Genomic DNA, 7,614 nt, shown 5'->3' with positions numbered 1-7,614 from the left:
AAAGACTGAATAGTATTTCAGTGTGTGCATATAAGTATATATATTCCACATTTTCTTCATCTATTCATTCACTAATGGTCACAAGTGGATTCCATAATTTGGCTATTGTAAATAATGCTGCAATGGACATAAGAGTACTATATCTCTTCAACATACCAATTTCAATTATTTTGAACATATATATACACAAACTTTATATTTAGTATATAGTGCAAAGATATATATACTATATATAGTATATATTATCGAATTCTATATACTATATATAGAACTAATACAGATAGTAATTCTATTTTTAATTCTCAAAAATCTTCCATGTTTTCCATAATTACCATACTTATGTATTTTCCCATCAGCAATGTACAATAGTTCCCCTTGCTTCACATTCTTGCCTATACTTGTTATCTTTTGCCTGTTTGATACTAGCTATTCTAACAATTGTGAGATGATATCTTCTGTGGTTTTGATTTGCATTTAGATGTTTTAGTGACATTAAAGACTTCCTTAATATGTGTTGCCATTTGTGTATCTTCTTTTGACCTTTATAAAAACAAGTTATTAGTTTTCTCTCTATTCAGTTGTTGAATTCCTCATCTGCCTTGGGTATCAGTACCTTATCAGATTATTAGTTTGCAAATATTTTTTTCCATTCCATGGGTTGTCTCTTCACTTTGTTTTTATTCCTTTTCTGGACAGGAGCTTCCTAGGTTGATGTAATCCCATTTGTCTGGTTCTGGTTCTTTTGTCTTTTGAGGTCATCTCCAAAAACTTATTGTCCAAGAAGTTTTTTTTTCTGTGTTATTGTCTACTGTCTTGTGGCATCTAAGTTTTTAATCCATTCCGAATTGATTTTTCTATGTGGTATGAATGAGATAAGGATTCTATTTCATCCTTCTGCTTTTGAGTATATAATTCTCTTAATACCATTTATTGAAGAGACTGTCCTTTTCTTTTTTTATGCTATTATTACCTTTGTTGAAGATCAATTAACCATAAGTGTAAGGATTTATTTCTGTTCTCTATTCTATTCCTGTGGTTTCTCTGGGATATTGGCCTATAATTTTCTCTCTTTTTTCTTTTACTCTTTCTTTCTTCATTTCTTTTCTTCTTATTTTCTGTTTTTCTCCTGTGTTGTCTATCTTTGGTATCATGCTAATGCTGGACTTGTAAAATGAATTTGGAAGTGTTCTCTCCTCTTCAGTTTTTTGGAAGACTTTGAGAAAGATTCACATTAACTCTTCTTCAAATGTTTGGTGGACTCAGTCACTTTCATTTTTTTTTTAGTTTTAAAAAATTATTTATTTATTATTTTATTTATTATCACCATACTTCAATTTTGACCAGAGAGAGACAGACAGAGAGAAAGGAGAACGAGAAAGCAAGCTGACAAGGCCAGGACTCAAACTGTGGTCATCCATATGGGAGTCCAGTACCTCAACCACCACGCCACCTGCCAGCCCCCTCTTAGTCACTTTATTAATAAAATTTTGATAAGAATGGAACCAATATAAAAAGTTGAATCTCTCTCTCTCTCTCTCTTTTTTTTTTTTACTTTTATCTACATTTATTGTATGTTGACTTCATTCCCGTGCCATAAGTGTTTGTTTCTTCAGTTTCTTCTGGGATATCTTTTTCTTCTGTGCGACTTCCTCCTCCAGTAGTTTAGGAACAATTAGCTCCTGTTCAGTGAGGATCATCTCGATGTGGCAGGGGGAGCTCATGTGTGGGTTAATCTGCCCATGAGCTCTGTACGTGTGATGGCACATCTTGGGTGCCTTGTTCACCTGAATGTGCTCAACCAGAGAATCTGCATCTAACCCCTTAAGTTCAGCATTACTCTCTGCATTTTTAAGCATGTACAGCAAAAATTCAGCACTCTTTTTGGGTCACTGACCTTCTGTCTGGTCCCACTGTTTAGCCTGGGCACATCTACCGACTCTACCATTGTAATGACAGAGTGGCACATGCTGCTTCTGTGTAGTGACATCCTTCAGATGGCTTGGTGGCTTTTCAGATATGCATACCCTTGGTGGCCTGGGCAGTTTCTTAAAGTGAACAAGAAGATTTGAACCTCTTGACTTGCATACTCTGTGGGGTTCTCTGGGTCATGTGAATAGTAAACCATTTTCAAAGATCACCTCTGGCTACTTACGAGAAGAGAAACGTTGAATATCTCTTGTACATATAATATGCATTGGTCAGGGTCTAATCAAAAGACAGAAACATTATCTGTTGTTTAAATAGAGAGAGTTTAATATACCCAGGTGTGAAAAAACTAAAAAAGCAAAAGGGGAAAACTAATGTCTCAGTAGTAACTGAGAAAGCAATCATGTCCTTGGGCTGGGGCACAAGGAAAGAGGTAAAATTATTAAAACCCTGAAATTGGGAATTAGAAGCTTATAAGGGCTCTGTGGAACCCAATCTCTGATCTCTGAAGATGAGGCAGTATAGCTAGTGCTGCAGTCCCTGAGGTTCAGGAGAGACAGCTCTGAGGACCAGGTGCTGGTAAGTAGGTGCTGATGTCTCTGAAGAGTTGTGATAAGGGAAAAACCACCAACTGCAGCCAACCAGTGCTTCCGCAAAATGCAAATAAATGCTGTCACTGATAAGTAAAAAACTGTCACTACAGTGAGGCAGACAGGAGCTGGAAGCAAACACAGGGCTAGGGATAAAACAGGAAACACTGAGGAAGGAATGTGTTCCTTCTCCCTCCTCCAGCCTTGCATTCTCCCCCCATCACTTCTGACTAGAGCGTAACAGGAAGCAACTGAAAAAGCAGACGTGTGTTTTACGGAGTTCATACCCAACACAACCAAACAGGAGAGAAGGAAAGGACTTAAAGTAGAGTGAAAATTGGGCCAGCAGGTGACATGAAAGTTATAGTGGCTGGATCTCACATGGCTGATCCTGCAGTTTAAGTCCCAGACTTGGTAGCTTGAAAATCATACCCAGCATGTGTGCATGCATGCCCAAAATCCTGATAGGAGAATAGAGAAGGGATTGTGGCATGGCCATCCCAAGGGGGTGATTTCTCAGTTTTCTCTCTTTCTCTGTGTTCCTATCTGATGAGTGCACACACCCTATAGCAAAAAAAAAAAAAAGAAAAAGAAAAAGAAAAAAGAAAGAAATAAAAAGAAAAAGGGGGGGGGAATAAAAAGTGAAGATAGCGTTACATCAGATGCAAAATTCAAAAGGGATCTTCAGGCATTTTTAGCCTATAAAAAACAAACAAAACAAAACACCTCAACCTCTAGCAATGAAGTAGGTAATGAACAGTCCTTTATTGTGTAAACTTTCCACTGCTCGCTAAGATTTGTCAGTGAGAGGGACCAGCAGATGGTGTAATGGTTACGTTGCTTTACACCCCCATGGCCAATTGTGGTTTAAGTCCTGGACCCAGTGGCTTGAAACTCATGTTGGGTACAGGTGCATGCATGCCCAAAATCCCAAGAGGAGAATGGAGGAGAAGGAACTGCAGCATGATCATCACCCCTGGGGAGTGATTTCTCACTTCCTGTCTCTCTGTCTCTTCGGTAAGCACATATGCCCCATAGCAAAAATCTCTCAAAAGAAAAAAAAAGATTTATCAGTGAAATACTGACATTATTCTTTACTTTTGAACAATTTACTAGGAGTGTTAAACAAAGCCCTATATTATTTTTATTGCTAAAAATTAAGTGAAATATAAATCCTTTTTCCATCTCCCCATTGAAGCAAAATTATTGAATGAATATTGAATGAATATTATTGAATGAATATTCAGATATTAAATGTCTGTTTGGATGCTTGAATTGTTTCACTCATTCATATGCCCCACAAAAAGAAAGCATTTTGTATTTTCTTTAGGTTAAAACAAATTAAGTTGGCCTTTAATGTGATTCTTCTTATTCATATAAAAATGGTCTTTTCATTGACTTAAAAATAGTGCAATAAATCTACACTAAGCCGTATGTGTGTGTTTATTTGAGTGTGTGTACATCTGTCAGGTAGGATCTGTGAGAATCAGTCTCCCAAAATAAAAGTGAAAGAGAATAAAACTGTAGCTATCTTACTCTATTACCTGATCTAATTATATAATATAAAGCTAAGCATATTATATCTTCAAAGAACATGAAAATGGCATTCCAAATTAATATTACTTCTTTTGAATTATGTCAATGACTCTCTGTTGAGCTCCAGTAGTAATTATACACGTTAAGGTAAATTAAAAATGGTCCCAAATTCTTTGCAATCCCTTGCATCAGAGGTGAAGTCTAATCGCTCACTGTTTGAATCTGGATCAGCTTGTGGACTGACCAATAAATGGGACAGTGACAATACTCACTTCTATAACAGGGCTCAAGGGACCATTTCTTCACTTCTGCCTTCCTTTCTTCAGCCCTGCCCTATTCTAGTCTTGAATTTCACTGCCTATTGCTCTATGATAATTTTTATTTAAGGCAAGGTTTCACTATATCATAATCCACCTGTCTCAGATTCCCAAGCATCTGGGACTCCTTGCTGTGCACCTGCACTGTGGGGGACAGGCAGCAATCGGATAGAGACATCCCCCCACACACACACAACATGTGCCTTAACTTGTAGAAGAGCAATGTCAACCAGCACACCACCATGGGTGGGCCTCTGTGAAGTTTGCGTTACCTTAGGGTCTGTTCAGGGACTTGCCACCCCTGTGGAAGATCAGATAGGATCCCTTCTGCCTTTCTCCTGGCCCAGGACCATATTACTTTCCATTTATACAAAGCATCGATGCCATGAAATATTATTTTAGGTGGCTCTGTAGCAAATACATTGTTTATTTTAATGTGTATAAAGAAAAAAAAAATACCAACACATGAAACAGATATTACTGTTTAGGTTGTTATTTTCCTTTTTAAATAAGCTATTTAGTAAAAAGGAGGTCTGTAACTTAAACAAATCAATCTGCTAAGTAATATTAGAGGCTGTGTTTAAATATGGAAAACTTTGGGGAAATTCTGCTTTAAGGCATGTTGGCTCACATCCCACTTGGTACAAGCTCACAATCTCGTTCCCTTTCTCTCCTTTTACTGGAAGGATTCCTCCCACTACAAGATGCTTCCTGCTTCAGTGTTCTCTCTTTCCTATCATTAAAATTGTCCATGAAAATCAAGCAACTCTTTGGAGCCTTCCCAACTACCGGTAGTAAGATGGCACTTCTTTGAATATGCAGTGTCACTGTGTGGCTTCATCTTGTCTTCCCATTACACAACTGTTGGCTTTATGATATGCACGTGTGTGTCCTGGTGGATGGTTGCAATGTGTTTCCATCCCCCTGCCTGGGGTATTTGCTGTTCTTGTTATCCTTCATCCTTCCTCCATTATGTAACCCCCTTTCCCGGCACCTCCTCTAGTGTTGGTGCTTAGTTATTTGTTATTTATTGCTCCTTTTCTCCTGGACTTCCTGAGTCTGATTTAACCTGTGCTAGCTCTTCATTATTTCCTGCCTTCTTGATCTCTTATATTCTTGGTCTCCATGTTCTCTATGGACTGTCCTTAATTCTGGTGAGTTTACCTGTCTGTATTTTCTCCTCAAAATGGTCTCTTTGTCCATCACTATCCCCAATTCTCTTCACTCTCTTCTTTCCTCTGCATCTCCTAGCACTCATTGCCTTTCTACTTCTTCTGTTTGTTTTTAAAATTTTGCCAGAGGGTGTGTATGCTAGCTGGAGAGAGAGAGAAAGAGAAAGAGAGAGAGAGAAGAAAATTGAGAAAGCGCCCCTCATGGGGAATGGTCCCAGCACAATCCCTTCTCCTCCATCTCTCCCTGGGATTTCAGGCCTGTGTGTACATGCGCCTGGCGTGTTTCTCGAGCTGTCAGGTCAGGGACTCAAACTGCAAAGTTGGGCATGTAGAACCTACTTGCCTTTTTTATTTTATTTTATTATTTTTTTTGGAGAGGTTTTCGTTATAGTTCATGTGTGCTCGCCAGAAAGACAGAGAGAGACAGAGACAGAAAGCGAGAAACCACTGCCCCCAGGGGGGGGATAGCCACACCGCAATCCCTTCTCCTCCATTCTACCCTTGGGATCTTGGGCACGTATGCACACGCACCTGGCATGAGTTTAAGCCACCAGGTCTGGGACTCGAACCGCGGTCAATTACTTGGGAGTCCAGCAACTTAGCCATTGCGCTAACTGCTGGTCTCTAGAACCCACTTGCCTTAACCTTATATTGTGCCCTCTGCACTTGCTTTGAAAGACAGGATGAGCAGATGGGGGTTGTAAGTGTGTTTGCTGATGTGAAGATGAAGTGAGACAGACATTTCTAGAGCTTTTGAAGTTCTTGAGTGTGAGTCTGTTTCATTTGTATGGCTTATTCCCTTAAAACATTCCTATTCCAAATAAGATACAAAAATGTTGGTCTAGAATTTATTTGGATATAACATTACCTTTAGTTCTTGTAGGGAAGTCTGTGTTTAACAAAAATTACATATTCCTCATAGGTCTGTGTGCAATTTCCCACATAGATAAGGTGTTTAAAACGTTCTTACTAAATCAGAATGATTTCCCCATGTTTTGACAGATGTACAAATGAGTTCTTTTAAGTTTTATGTTTCAAATGACCTCTGAGTTTCAAACCTATTTGAATTTTCATTATGATAATCTCATATTCTAATTGCAGAAAAATGTCCAACCTCTAAATCTGCAGTTTCCTTGAACTAGGAATTCCCTTGGGTTTTGACTGAGTAGTTTTAAGTTTGGGATTGGAAGTGACAGAATACCACTATGATTATCACATTAATAGAAATGTCTGGCCTTAGGAACGTAGAGAGCTGCTGATGAAAGGCTAAGAGCATAAAAGGGAAGTATTCAAGGCTCTCTACACTTAGTTATATTTTCTTTGGAGAGAAAATGACATAAAAGGATTAAAGTGAGGCTAGCTTAGCTGTAGTGGTACAGTGGTAATGTAATACTTGGCCATGCTAAGGCTCAGCAGTAAGGTCTCAGGTTCGTGTCCTAAGTTTTCCCTGTATACGCTGGGTGCCCGTGGTTCTGGCTGGCTGAGGCTGGGCAAGGATCACAGCGTGGAGCCATTGTTGGGGGTGCTTCTCTCTCTCTCTTTCTCATTCTTTCTGCCGTCTCCTTCTGTCCTGGAAGAAATTAAACAAACAAACAAAAGCCTGCAAAATTTAAAAAGGAATAAAACTGAAGTAATGGAAAGGAGTTAGGCGAAATAAATCAAGTTTACATTAGGAAAAATCAAATTTTTCCTTTATAACACCAAGTTTTCAGAATCACATCCGACTATTGGTATGGAAGCTATTTTCTCAAAATGATTTCCGTGATTCAATTACAATGCATTATCCAAAAGAAAAAAAGTGGCTCTATTTCTTTTAAATGACCTGAAGTAATGCAATTTTTTATTTAACAGCGCATAGCGAGAGTTGAGAAGTTATGTGCAGAGAATGAGAACGACCCCTGTTTCTCATTACATTCCGCATACAGATTTTGGATTTTATAGTGTAGTGCTTCATATTTGATCTAGTTTTATAATAGAATCTGATTCGGCATAATAAAGTAAATATTAACACATTTCTTTCCTAGATGTGGTATTTAAAAGTAGAAATGAGACAAAAGTCCAATATTAACCAGT

The 7,614-nt window shown here is 38.3% G+C and overlaps 1 pseudogene; it reads right to left on the bottom strand.

The window, feature by feature from the left end:
- Positions 1-1,552: 1,552 nt before the first annotated feature.
- On the bottom strand, positions 1,553-2,125 carry LOC102472126 (60S ribosomal protein L17 pseudogene; annotated as a pseudogene).
- Positions 2,126-7,614: the final 5,489 nt, after the last annotated feature.

Source organism: Tupaia chinensis, unplaced genomic scaffold (genome assembly GCF_000334495.1).
Source record: "Tupaia chinensis unplaced genomic scaffold, TupChi_1.0 Scaffold000362_1, whole genome shotgun sequence".
Taxonomy (NCBI): domain Eukaryota; kingdom Metazoa; phylum Chordata; class Mammalia; order Scandentia; family Tupaiidae; genus Tupaia; species Tupaia belangeri.
Note: the sequence above shows the minus strand (reverse complement) of the source record. Positions and strands in the feature narration are given on the sequence as shown.